Genomic DNA, 14,193 nt, shown 5'->3' with positions numbered 1-14,193 from the left:
AAAAACATAGCTTTGACACTTATTAGCTACTTGGCTTTGGGATATTTTCTATCTTATCTGAGTCTCAGTTTCTTTGTTGTTAAAATGGAGATGATAATATTTATCTCAAAGTTGTATTGTGTTTCATGACCACATCAATTACATATCCTAACTATGTGACTCCGTAACACCCTACAATTCACATTAATAAGAGCCATTACTTTTACCCACCTCTAAAATGCATGATAGCAACAACTGTGTGTTACTGATTATTGCTGCATTCACAATGTTTCCTGGCAAACAGAAGTCATTCAGGACATTTTTATAGAATGGTCTTGATTAAAATTACATGGATGACATACACGGCATATAGTAGGAAGTTCACAGATGTTAGATTTATTTTGCTCTAGAGCAGAGTTTAGCAAACATTTTCTGAAAAGGACTAGATAGTAAATATTTTAGATTTTGCAGTCTATACAGTCTCTGTCAAAACTATTCAACTCTGCTGTTGCAGTGTGTAAGCAGCCATAGATAATATATTAATTAATGAGCATGGCTATATTACAATGAAACTTAACTCATGACAAGATAAAGAGGGCCAAATTTAGCCATACAGTCATACTTTATCAATCCCTGCTCTACTGCATACATTTACATATTACCTGCTATAGCAAAGGCTACATTTAAAGCTTCTGATCCAGTGGCTTGGACGTGCTGCTAGGAAAATGTTTTAATGTGGTTAAAAAGAGTGAGCAGTAAATTATGACTCAGTCTCACAGTTAGCTATTTCTCTCCTTGCACCCTCTCTGTACTCCTGTTCCTCCGTATCATGTGCTTCACACTCTTAATTTCACAGTAAAATGTGTTTTTTCTTTTTTTTCATAAATAGCACCAAGGAAGACCTCCACCCAATTCAGTCTGAACTATTCTGAATAAATAAAATACATACGGATTTATAAACTTTAACTTCATAATTCTAACAGGCATGAAAATATGTTCCTTTTATTATTTTTATTGAAAGTAAATGAAGGTTGGGCTATGCATCCTCAAATTGCTTCCCATGTCATCTTTGACACAAATGCCTTTTGTAGTGATTGTAAGTAAAACGTTTCCATTTATCATACTAATTATCTTATAGTTTTTTTCCTCTTTGAGTCTTCTGAATCTAATTGGAAACCATCTTGGAACACACATGTTGTGCAAAATGAGATACCACTATCTATATCTTGTGCCTTTTGTAACAATATAATAAAATTGTCACATATTGATTGCCGGAATCAATACCAGGACATTTACATACATTTTCTGATTTAACTTTTGTAATATGGGCAGTCATTTCAATTCTATAGGTCAGGAAGTGGTGACTCAAGAAAGGAAGTAATTTGCCTAAAATTACAGGACTGGACTTTCAGACTTTCAGATCCCAACATCTTTATACTTAAAAAAAAATTCATCTGCACTCTGCGTGTTCTATTTTAATATATGTTATTAGAAAATAAGAGTAATTCTCTCTCTCTCTCTCTCTCTGCCTCTGTGTGTGTGTGTGTGTGTGTGTGTCTCTGTGTGTGTGTGTGTGTGTACACACACAGAGGAACGAAACAGAATGATATGAATGCAGCATCTGGCCACATCTCAGGGATGTTAAATTGGAATCCACATTTTAACAAAATGTCTAGTTAACCCCTATTTATATTAAAATTTGAGAAACACTGAGTTAGATAAGATTACCCTTATGTCACAGATCAAAATCCTCAAAAACAAAATGTTTTCCAGCTCAGATTGTGAAGAACTTTCAAGTTTTGTCAAGCAATTGGGACAGTAAGTATAGCAAAGCTTGGGGGGTATTCATGGTTACCAGCTCTCTGCTTCGTTGAGCTCACTGTAACAGCAGATGGAGAATACTGGAGAAGAGAATATAATCAGCCCCCCCATACCCATGGGTTCCACATTCGTGGATTCAATCAACCTTGGATCAAAAATTTAAAAAAAAAAACACACACGACAATAAAAAACAACACAAATCTTAAAATCAATAAAGCTTAACAATTATTTACATAGCATTTATATTGTATTAGGTATTGTAAGTAACCTGGATATAATTTAAAGTATACAAGATGATGTGCATGGGTCATATGTAAATACTATGTCATTTTATATAAGGGACCTGAGCATCCACAGATTTTGGTATCCTGGAGTGGGTGTTGGAACTGATCCCCTATAGCTATCAAGGGACAACTGTATCTGATAAGGCTTCCTTATCAGAAGCCTAGCCTAGAACAATGGGAAAACTAAGAACTGGAGTCTACTTTTTTTTTTCTCCCTAGAGAAAATCAATTAGTTCCTTCCAGAGAGGGTCTCTGATACCCAGAAAGTGCTGTTACATGTGGATGCAGGCATTGTTTTTCAAGATACCCGTTATTTGATAAACCAGATGTTAGTCTGACTAAAAACAGTAAAAACAGAAAGAACCTCTTCACCCGAGAAACATTCTTACACATTCTCAAAGAATCCTCCTTTGAAGAATATTTTTCTACCACATGATAATAATATAGGTGGAATAAATCATCTAAAGGAGCAAATCTATTTCCAAAATCTCCTCCCTTTCATTCTACTTTGATATTCCATTGATTCTTTTTTAAATCCTTTCTTGTCTTCTTTTCCATCCTTCCCTACTCTCACTGCTTCTGGCTCTGCAGGAAATATTACGCAATCCCTACTTTTCCTGTGCTACCCACCCAAACAACAATGTCATTTCCTTATAATAAGACTACTTGAAAGTTTAAAAGGAGAAATAATAAAAGACTTATGAGCAGTTCAAAATTGGTACCTAGTATCTGTGCAGTAATGTTCATATATATTCTTTAGAAAAGATCCTCAGGCCCTATTTATTTTCACCTTACTTTTAAGTAAATGGAACATGTCTGTGTTACTTGTTTTTTATCATTATAGAAGATAGGCAGAATCAGCACTATTTAAGGTAAGTTTTAGGCAAATATACAATGAAAACAATAAGAGGGACTGCTCCAGGTATGCAACTAATGGAAGAAAGTAAGAAATGATACAAAACAAATAGAACCAGGCAGTAATAGCAGAAGTTACAGCATTCTGAGCCTTCTAGAAAGAGGTTGAAATGATTCAACATGCACATGAATGTTTGTAATGATTATTCCGTTTCATAAAATAATACTTCAATTATGTGTAATATGATGCAATTACTAAAAAATAGAATATTAGTAAAGTAACTCACAGAAGCTTCTATCTAAAATTGTTAAATTAAAATTTAAAAACCATTTTTGGTCTGTAGGGAGTTATATTTGAGTTATCTGGAGAAAAATAAACTTATGACGGATAGCATAGTCTAGTCCTCAGACATGTTGAATAAAACAAAGGTTATCATCTCTTTTCTTGAGTATTCTAAAATATTCAAAGTCTTTCTAAAACATGTCTCTTAATTGATCTCCAGAGAAACTATTTGTGATTGATGGAGAAGGTAGCAGAATATCAATTTTATAAATGAAGATACTGAGGATAAGAAGGTAAATTGATCAATGCAAAAGAACTAAACATAGGAGTTATTATTACATAATATTTTGCTCCAACTATTACTTACCATATCAACAATATACTTTCACTTTTCCATTTTTTTTCCAATAAATCTCTCAAAAATAAGTAAGCTTTTGAAAATGTGGCTGGATGATTAATTAATTAACTTAATGATTAATTATGATAATACTATATGCAAACATCAATGATAATGAAAATTTTTAAAATTCATTGTCAGTGTTTCTACAGTTAGCAAAGATTTAGGGAAAAATAACTGTTCATTAAATATTTATATATAACCAACCATGCGTGTAAGGTGTAAAGATACATGAACAAGGAAGGTAAAACTTCTGGCCTCTAGGAGCTCACAACTGACACCAGTGGTTATTTTACTCCCCCCAACCTCCACAAGAGGACGTTTGTCGATATCTGGAGAGAGGACATTTGCCAATATCTGGAGATATTTGTTATTGTCATACTGGGATGGTGAGCTGGTATTGGAGTTATTGGCATCTAGAAGCTACAGACCAAGGATATTGTTAAACATTATAGAATGCAAAGAATAGCTCCCTTCAGTAAAAAATGTTCAGGTCCAAAATGTCAACAGTACCAAAATTGTAAAATCCTGGCTTACATCAAGAGGGCAAATAATTACAAAACAAGTGCATGGATCAAGACAAATCCCTATTGGAACCCAAAGGAGCAACAAACTCTGGCTGGGCAGGAAAGAAGTTTCATGGAGACAGTGTCCGTGGGCTGTGTCTGAAAGAATCAAATAAAGTCATCAAAGAAAAATATACATTAAAAAGTTGAGATCTAAAATAGGCACCAGCATTTCTCAAAAGTTCTTTCCAGGGAATACTAAGATATATAGGGGCATAGGATTATAAAGGTATTAAACACACATGCATACACACACACACATACACACACACACACACACATACACACACACACTCTGTTAATCCATTTTGCATTGCTGTAGAAGAACACCTGAGACTGGGTAATTTATAAATAAAAGAGGCTTATTCGACTCATAAGTCTGCAGTCTGTACAAGAAGCATGGCACCAGCATCTGCTTCTGGCCAGGCCCTCAGGAAGCTTTTGCTCATGGCAGAAGGTGAAGGGGGAGCAAGGCGTGTCACATGGCAAGAGAGAGAGCAAGAGAGACGCCAGATTTCTTTAAACCATCAGCTCTTAAGTGAACTGATAAAGAACTCACTCTTTCCCTTGGCAATGGCATCAAGTCATTCATAAGGAACCTGCCTCCATTACCCAAACACCTTCCACCAGATCCTACATCCAACAATGGAAATCACATTTCAACATTAGATTTGGAGGAGACACATATACAAACTCTCTCTCTCTCACACACACACACATGCACACACACACACGCGCAGTTATGCATACACACAGATTCCTGAGGTCAGAGTTTGAGCAAAGCAAACTTAATCAAAATTAAATAAGATTCTTTGCTACATGATTTATTATAACTTTAAGATGTAATTTTCCAAGAGGAAAATATAGTATTCAGCATTTTCAAAATATATTTAACCAGATACATATTGTTTTAGAAATGCATCTCTTGTGATTAGTGTTACATGGATCACAGCTTTAAAAAATGACATTTTAGACAGTAGGAGATCATTTAAGGAAGTTAAACAGAGGAAGTGGTCTGAGCAAATGTCTGATTTTAGAGGGTAAGTAGTAACTGTGCAGAAATGGACTGGGGACACACCTGTAGTGGGAAAGAGAAATGAGTGATGAGGGACCAGTTAGAAGGTTATCACAATAGTTAATGGAAAATTAATGGAGTCACATATTAAGGCTATGGTTATTAGAAGACGGTTGTGAACTAGACGTGAGGGCTGTCGTCTAGATGAGAGTAACACCCTTTATGCCTCATCACTTGCCCTTATTTTCTCCTTTAATTTATTTTGTCCATGGAAGAATGTCCATCCATTAGTAGAATCACAGCATAAAAGCCATACTCTTTACGTATGCACTAGGCTTGGGATTTCAACCTACTATAGACCTGCAACTAAGACTCTCTCAGGCACCATTCTCATTCACTAAGTACTGGAGTGAAGCCATTATCCCTAAGTAAGGCAGGTTGTCTTTATAAACTGCAGCCTTGCATGTTTGCACAACACACAATCTTCAGCTTCTGAGGCCCTCTGAATGGTGGAAAGTTTGGCAGCTCATGCATCACTGAGCTCCTTGCTACATGAAGAGCTCCAAAGTTACTGAATAGTCCACACTGCACCATAAATTACAGGGTAGTTATTTCTTAGTTATTTAGCAGTTACAGTGCAATTAGTTCCACTTAATGTCAACTTTTGCCAATACATCTTCCATTAGCCTGAAAATTATAGCTTGGTTCTGTAACAGCCGTAATATGCAAGCGGTTTCCAGACTCCAGCTTGCATCTGGGAGGGGAAGGCAGGGAGAAAATTGCTACGAAAAGCAAGTTGATTTGAATGTGGATGACTGATCCTCATCCCAATTCAGAAGCCATCCACTGACAACCTGGCAGCCCACTTCTGTATCAGTGACTGAAGGAGAAGTTTGGAGGAATACAATGTCCACAGCTGGAGAGTATGGTATAGTTGATGAAAGATAGGAATAAACTTGTCAATGCTGAAATCCTGAGGTCTGACAAGGTGAAATCCAAGCTGTGCCACCCTCTGAGTATATAGAAGGCTTGGATTAGTTCAGGTTTGTTACTTAGTTCAGAGTTTACCAACATACAATTTCATTGTTTAGCTCACTTTCCCACTGAATGTACAAAGGGATTACACAAACCACACTTACTTTGATTTTATCCAAAATTTAAATAGCCCATGTAGCTTATACTTTACAGAGAAAGATTTTAAAGAAACATGGCTTTGCACCTCTCTCTCTCCCTCTCTCTCTCTCTCTCTCTGCCTCTCTCTCTCTTTCTCTACACACACACACACACACACACACACACACACACACACACACAAAATGGAGTGAGGTTTTATATAACAGGCTTTTCTTTCTTTTAACCTCTACTGGCTTAATCCTTCAAAAGGTGCTTGGGTCATTTATTAAGGACTCAAACATAGCATATATTTACTAGGCACTTACTATATGCCAGCCATGATACTAATAATTTTGATTTATCTTATTTCATAAGGTTGGTATCACACTATAATTTCCCTTTTTAATAAACAAGGACTCTTAAGTACTGGAGAAGTTAAATAACTTCCTCATGGAGTAGTATTTGATTTCAGGTCTTCTGGAATCCAAAATCTATACTCTTTGTTAAGCTATATTCTTTAATTTTAATTGAATAACCACTCGGTATGAACCAGAGAGTGGAAAAACTAAGTAATCCTAGTATGTAACTGGAAGGGTCAGGAGGTTACCAAATAGTGTGTTTATTTGCACATGTGTGCATGCATTCAGTGTAATTTAAGTGTAATTACAGTGTTTGCCAAAAGGACATCTGTTTTGAATGATGACAGCTTTGTTGTAAGCACATGTGGCTTCCCACATACGAGGTCAGCAAGAGCCGACATTTCTCTGTTGTGCTTTCCTTTGCTTGCGTGTTTCTTGAGACCCTGATGCTGTCTTGCTTTGATTTATAACTCGTTGTTTATATTTGCTGCCTTCCACTTATCTCCAAGGTCAGAGGCTTGATGTTCCTCATCTGCATACCCCCTTGGCCACCATAACACATGATCTGGTAGAGCAGCACACACAGTAACAAAGGACCTGGACTATGCATGATCATAACACAGATTTAATGGCATTTCTAAGCCTTGGTTTCTTTATTGGAAAAAAATGGGTACAATAACCTACTTTATAGGAGTTTTGTTGAGGCTAAATAAATATATCGTGTAAAGACTTTAGCATCTGTTAACACAGTATATTCACAATGAGTGGCTAAAATTATCATTCATAAGATGAACATTTTGATAGCAGTAATAATAGCCTATTTAGATTATAGAAGAAGAACAAATAAAGGGAATTTAAAAAATGTTCAGTTGTCCAAAGAATGAAGATTAAACACAACAAAGAATAAACCAGCCTCTAGTGCATTATACACTCTTGTCCTGTGTTTTCCTTTGTCTAAAGGAAGGTAAAATGCTTACCTCAATTGTTTATATACAAGAGCACGTGGCTTATCAACCAATGCAACCCAATGAGGATATAGCTCCAATGTCTATCTCTACAAGCATCCAGACCAGTGACGAATGACTTCCTCAGATGCAATCAGCAGATATGCAGTAGAGTATAAAAATTTTCCTCCTTGGTCTCTACCTTAACTCTTGTTACTAATAATACCACAACTGTGGTGGTCACGTTACATCCATTATCTCAGTAGCTCCAAAGACAACCCATAAGATCAATAAAACTTTTATTATTTCCCCTTATTCATCTTCATATACTGAGCTATCCAACTCAGTGGCTTATTGGTAATGACTTTTTGGCAGTTATTGAATATTTGTTGAATAAATGGAAGCTAACTATAAAGTAAGTTTTATGTTTAAGTGACAGACAACATTTAATCAAGCAATCAGTCAACCAATACTCATGAGAGTCTTACCCTGGAGAGGAAAGTTATTACTGAATAAACCCGGTACTTTTGCAGCACTTTCAAACATTGTATTAAAATTAAATATGACAACAAGTGTTCTGATTAAACTTATATGTGGTATTTAAAGTAGTTCAACTCATAGAAACAGAAAGTGGGATGGTCATTGGAGGTTGAGGAAAAGGAGAGCTGCTATTTTAAGGGTACAGAGTTTCAGTTTTGCAAGATTAAAAAAGTTCTGGAGAGCTATTTCACAGCAGTGTGAATATACTTAACCCTAGAGAACTGTACACTTAAAATGTTTAAGATGGTAAATGTTAAAAAACGTGTTTTTTTAACCACAGTAAAGGAAAGAAAAAAAATAAGCATGACCTTTTCAAAAACTTAGAGCACAAGGTTAAATATGAAAGTTTACAAATACATTGATCCTCCACCATTGTTTCTGTCTCCTAAATCCATAGATTTCCTCCACAGAGACAACAGCTGTTAATGATTTCTGTGTTTCCTCTCAGAGAGTCTAAAACATATGTGTGTGTGTGTGTGTGTGTGTATCTATCTATATATATATATATATTCATTTCTTGTCTTTTTACACTGAAGGTGTATCAGGATTCGATCAGAGGAGATCCAGTATGAGACACACATACACTTTTATGCACACATACACTAATACATGCATACACACAGATATGCATGTGCAGAGATTTATTAGGCAAAACTAGTTTATCCAATTGTGGGGGCTCACTGAACAAATCAGAAGTCTGTAGGACAGGTAGTCAGGAAGGGAAGATCACATGCAAATTGGAATTGCACAAACACAAGATGAAACCCATTGTGCACAGGCAGTGGTCAGGAAGGAAGATCAAGAAAGAACAACTATAGATCCAGTTGTTTGAGGTATCTGCCTTAGGAAGTTCCTGAGACTTCGTAAAGGCCTTCCAGGTGACTGAATCAGGGCCACACTCGGTAATCTTCCTTTTATTTAACTAAAAGTCAACTGCTTAGGGACTTAAATCACACCTGTGAAATCACTTCACAGTAGCATCTACGTTCATGTTTGATTGAATAGTCAGAAGAAAGTGTGGATATGCTACAAAAAGAGGCCACAGCTTTCTTTATATTTCCCAACTCTCTTGAGAGAATATTCCTTACAGTTCTCCCTAATAAGAAATGTATTATGAAGTACATCCTGGGACCATGGCTCAGCCTAGCCAAGTTGCTACATCAAAAAGCATCCCAGTGATGCCGTGCTATACATGATGTTAGCACTTGGTCTTGTGTCAGAAAGATTTATCATACTATTAAATAAAAAACTCTTTTTAGCAGGTCCACGATATTTCAAGGCATATGTGTAGCAACTGCTTTTATTGATGGACATTTATGTTATTTCCAGTCATTTTCTCACTTCCAACAATGCCTCAATATTTACCTTATATGTGTGTCTTTCTTAAATGTACCAATATATTTGTAAACAACATTATTAGAAGTGGGAATGCTAAGTCAAATCATATATGCATTTAAAAATGTTGCAAAATATTGCTAAATTTATCTTCAGAGAGGATGCAGGAGTTTGCCCTTCCACCAAATCTTAGACATTTCTTATGCTCAAGATGGTCCTTTTGCATTCTTTGCTTAGGTTTCACCCACCTCAACACTGTCTGTTCTTCCCCAGGCAGATAGAATATCTCCAAACTGTGGAGCTTCCCATGAATCTACATTGTCACCTCCCTGAATTTAATCCCTTATATCTGAGTTATTAGAGCAAATATTGAATCCAGCATCATGCATTACAAATTGGGTATGCTAGCCAATACATGGTAAATTTCTGGAGAGTCACAGGAATTTGGGGTGGGAGATGCCCAACAGAGAATACAGCATATCCTCTCTCGTGTATTGTTCAGTTTTCCTAAAAATTTTTTTTGTGAACTTACGTAACAGCTTTCAGAATCTGTAAAGCCATCTGTGCCCTATTTGATACACCCTTTGAAACTTTCTAAGGTGATTTTATTTGGGGGAATATTTTAATTGGAGACATAATTGCACAGCTAATTGTGAATAACACTTAAATGGTAGAGGTGAGTGTTCAAAAAGGTTTTGACCTTAGAAAGTAGAGGGTGCAACAAACGCATGACAAGAAGAAAGAAGTAGTTAGATATGTACTGGTTCCTTTCACTTTTATTCTAAAATACGTAGATCTGTTCTTAATTTGACAATTTTACCTTTTCAGTATGAACTCAAGGACCAACTAATGATATGACCTCTGTTCAGTGAGATACAGGAAAGGTTGTTAAAGACTTTAAAATGCCTGTGCACTTTCAGGAGAGAGAGAGGATGTACTGGCTCAGATGTTTTGAGTTCAGAGATCTGCAGCCGTTTGAAAACCCAGCGAACTGAATGGGAATAAAATTGTCCACATCAAACAAAAGCTGTCCATAGCTTTTGTGCCCAGTCTTATCCTTTAGAGCATCAAAGAAATCCTTTTCCTCCATGGACAAAATAACCTCACATAAATCAATAAAGGAAGAGGCAGTGAGAAGAGAGTTTACCAGATTCAAGCAAGTAGAAGGAGCAAGGGCTGGGGAAGGTCTGATGGAAGTAGTGCAGGGGGAGAAAAGGAGAGAACATACTGATGCTACTCAAGGGACAGAGTTGGGCCATGTAAAGCATGGGTGAGGACAGCAGTTAACAGAAGAGAGAGAGAGTGAAGAGAGACAGAACAAAAAGAAGACTGATGGGATTGAGATAATATAGGGGAAGTGGAGACGGAAAAAAAAAATAATCCACTAGGCTGTTTGCTACTCTTTTTATTTAGTTAGATATTAGAGATGGGATTCTTACTATGTTGCCCAGGATGGAGTGCTGGTGCTGTGGCTATTCTCAGGTACCATGATAACACACTATGGCCTCGAACTCCTGGGCTCAAGCAATTCTCCCATTTCAACCTCCCAAGGAGCTGAGACTACAGGCTTATGATACATTATTACTGAATACCTAATATAGGTGCAGGACTCTGAGACTGAGAACCTCCTTGAGAGTTATGATCCAGTCTAGCCCTGGTCCTAGTGCCTAATATGCTCTGACACTGTCCCAGGACCCAGTGACATAGTACTGAACAAGACACGACCCTCGTTCCAAATGGAGAAAACAGAAGGAAGGTCAGTAGGAAATTATAAGCCTGTGTGATACCACCTATGAGAGGAGGTACTCAGGGAGTTATAAGAACACACACCAGGGGCACTTATTCTCTTCCAGGAGAAACTAGAGTTGGGATAGACTAAGGAAATGGAAAGACAACAAAGCAAGAGCAGACTAACATTGCCTCATGGTTTATGTAGATTCGGAAAATGATGATGATGACAATTATAACAGCTAATACCTGTTTTTAAGGCACTACCTTTAGTGTTATCTCTCCTGATCTAGGCTCTCACAGATATTATCTCATATTAACACAGCAGTATTGAGTAATATCTATTATTGTCACATTTTAAATGTGAGTAAATTACATATTTGAGTTAGGTAATTTTCTCAGATTCACAGAATGTGAACCCATCCATGTTCATCTTGCATCTAAGACTATGGTCTTTCTATTACACTATGTAGGGGAAGGGAGGGAAATCAACAGAAGGTGAGAGGATGGGAAGTGTGCAAGAGAAGAAAGAGCAAAGAAACATAATGAAGAATGAGGTTGGTTCTTAGAAGAAGGCAGGCCCCAGGTGAGGAGTGGAGGCAGTGAGTTAATGCACAGAGTGGGCAAGGATGATAAAGTCATGAGGATGTAAGAAAGTTGTAGGTGGACTAAAAGGTCAGAATGTATGCTATGCAAGAAATTGATACAATGGATGGGAAGAGACCATGAGAAAGGGAAGGAGAAGCAGCACAATTGAGAGATCCCAGGGTAAAATGGCAACCCTGAAGAGCCCCAATGAATTTTACAAAACTGGCCCACTTAGGCATTTAACTTAGATTCCTCTGATTCTGGCCTCTCCACAGAAGCCAACATCATCTCTGGCCCTTGACGTTCCCAAGGCAGGGAAGTAATACAAGGTCTGAGATGTGAGCTGAGGCATCAGTGTTGGTCTATCTAGCCAACATCAGCACTGTGAACGCAAAGCTCTGCCTTTCCTGCAAAAAAAAAAAAAAAAAAAAAAAAACCACAGTGGAAAGGGATTGCATAACACTAAGGAGAGAGGAAAGAAGAAAAGAATGTAGGTCAGAAGAAGAGCCACTGGGTCCAGGCTGTAGAATTGCAGAGAATTTTCAAGACCAATCTTTTATTTTATAGATGGGAAAACTGAGATCCAGGAAGAACAGAAGTCCTGCTCTAGATCTCTCAGCAAATTGAGGCCAAAGTCAAACCCCATTCCATACTTCTCCCCAGTGTGCTGTCTGCCACCCCATCTTTGAGAGGAAGGGGAAGAAGAGGCCCAGGGAATGCAGGCACCTGGATAATTGAAAGAATGTTAAGGGCCAGCTTGCTCTTCTGCAGTTCCCCATGGCAGGGGCGTTCTCCTGCAGGCAGATCTCATTCAGGAAGCTCAAATTGTAAGAGACTGTGGGTTTAAGCAGGTGCTGCTATTTCTGTTCTGCTCCCTGTCTATTTTCAACCACAGGATGCTGTAGGAAGGACTTGTGAAACAGTAGCTTTGCTGTTCCTTCATTTTTTCCTTTCCCAATTCAGTCACCCCTTCTGCAAACCACAACTCCAACTCTGGCTTATTCCTGTAGATAAGGGTGCTCCAACCCTTCACAGGCTGATCTGGGATGATGTGCTGCCTGTCTTAAATGAATCACTCTGGCTTATGCAGGAAAAGGTAAGGAGGCAACCTCATATGAGCTCTCTGTGAAGGCACCCTGGAGATCACTCAAATGAATATCAATAAGCTTCCCAGCAGCTGGGGCTCAATATGTGTTTGCTGAGTCAATGAATGGATGAATGAATAAATGAATGACTAAAGACTGAAGCACTTCTCTTTAATTTATAAGTGGGAACACTTAAGGCCAATAAGTGAAAAGATTTTCCAAATGTTTTGCACGTGAATGACAGTGCCAAAACCAAAAGCGGGTCTTTAGAAGAAGCTCAGACATCAAGGACAGGAAAAATGAAGCAGGATAATAAAAGGGAGAGAAAAAAGGAGAGAAATTGTGGGCTCCTCCAGAATCAATGAATCTCACACAAGGAAATGGCCAGTGGGACCAGCAGCATCACGAGAAATCATATGAAAGAAACATAATTTAGAAAGAGCAGTTGATGTTAGAAGCGCATTTGAAGAGTTTTCCTTTAAAAGGGTGCAAAGGAAAGGGTGGTCTAGTGGGCGGACCTGCTCCTCTGGCCCAATGAGAACAGAGAACAGACAGGTGCTTCTTCCCCTGAATTATCTCTGAGATTGAGTAAGGGCTCATGGTAGAACAGGGAAGGGCTGGAATTATCTCTCTAGCAAGAAGGATTTCTTGAAAATCAATCTCAATGAAAAACGTCAACAGGTAATTCCAGAAGAGCTTTTGTTTGTTTCCCTAAAGTAACTGTAGAAGAATTAAATCCATACTTGAGAGGGCAGCAGATCACTGTTTTATAGGAGGTATGATCTGGCGTGGTACAAAGTGCTTTGGATGAATATGCTCTGCTTTTAGCTCCATCGGTGGATTTGAGAGAAATCACTTTCTGCCTTGAAGCCTCAGTTTCCCTATCTATAAAATGCTAGTGCTTTGCAAGATTTTTGAAGTCACAACCTACTTTCTTTTGTCTCTATTTCTCCTTTGTAAATATTTACAACATCTGTCATTCCTTCTTACTGTGGGAAATCACTGGGGGTAGAAAAATCACTTCTCATTTAATTACTGTTACCTGGGTAATAAGGGAGAGGTTCTTCAAAAAGAGAACCAGGAGCTCTGGGAGGAAACCAGTTTAGAAACGTGTTGGTTATTGCTTAATAATTAGTCAGACTCTGAGGTCCTTAAAACAAAAACACGATGATGTTGAGATGATTCTGGATGCTTTTACATTTTAGTTCCTGGCAAGGCCCCTTCCTCGTATGCATAGGCAAAATTGCTTCTTTAACCAAGGTCAGGTTAAATGGACTGGACGTGGACAGCTCTGCATTTGG

Source organism: Macaca mulatta, chromosome 15, assembly GCF_049350105.2.
Source record: "Macaca mulatta isolate MMU2019108-1 chromosome 15, T2T-MMU8v2.0, whole genome shotgun sequence".
Classification (NCBI taxonomy): domain Eukaryota; kingdom Metazoa; phylum Chordata; class Mammalia; order Primates; family Cercopithecidae; genus Macaca; species Macaca mulatta.
Note: the sequence above shows the minus strand (reverse complement) of the source record.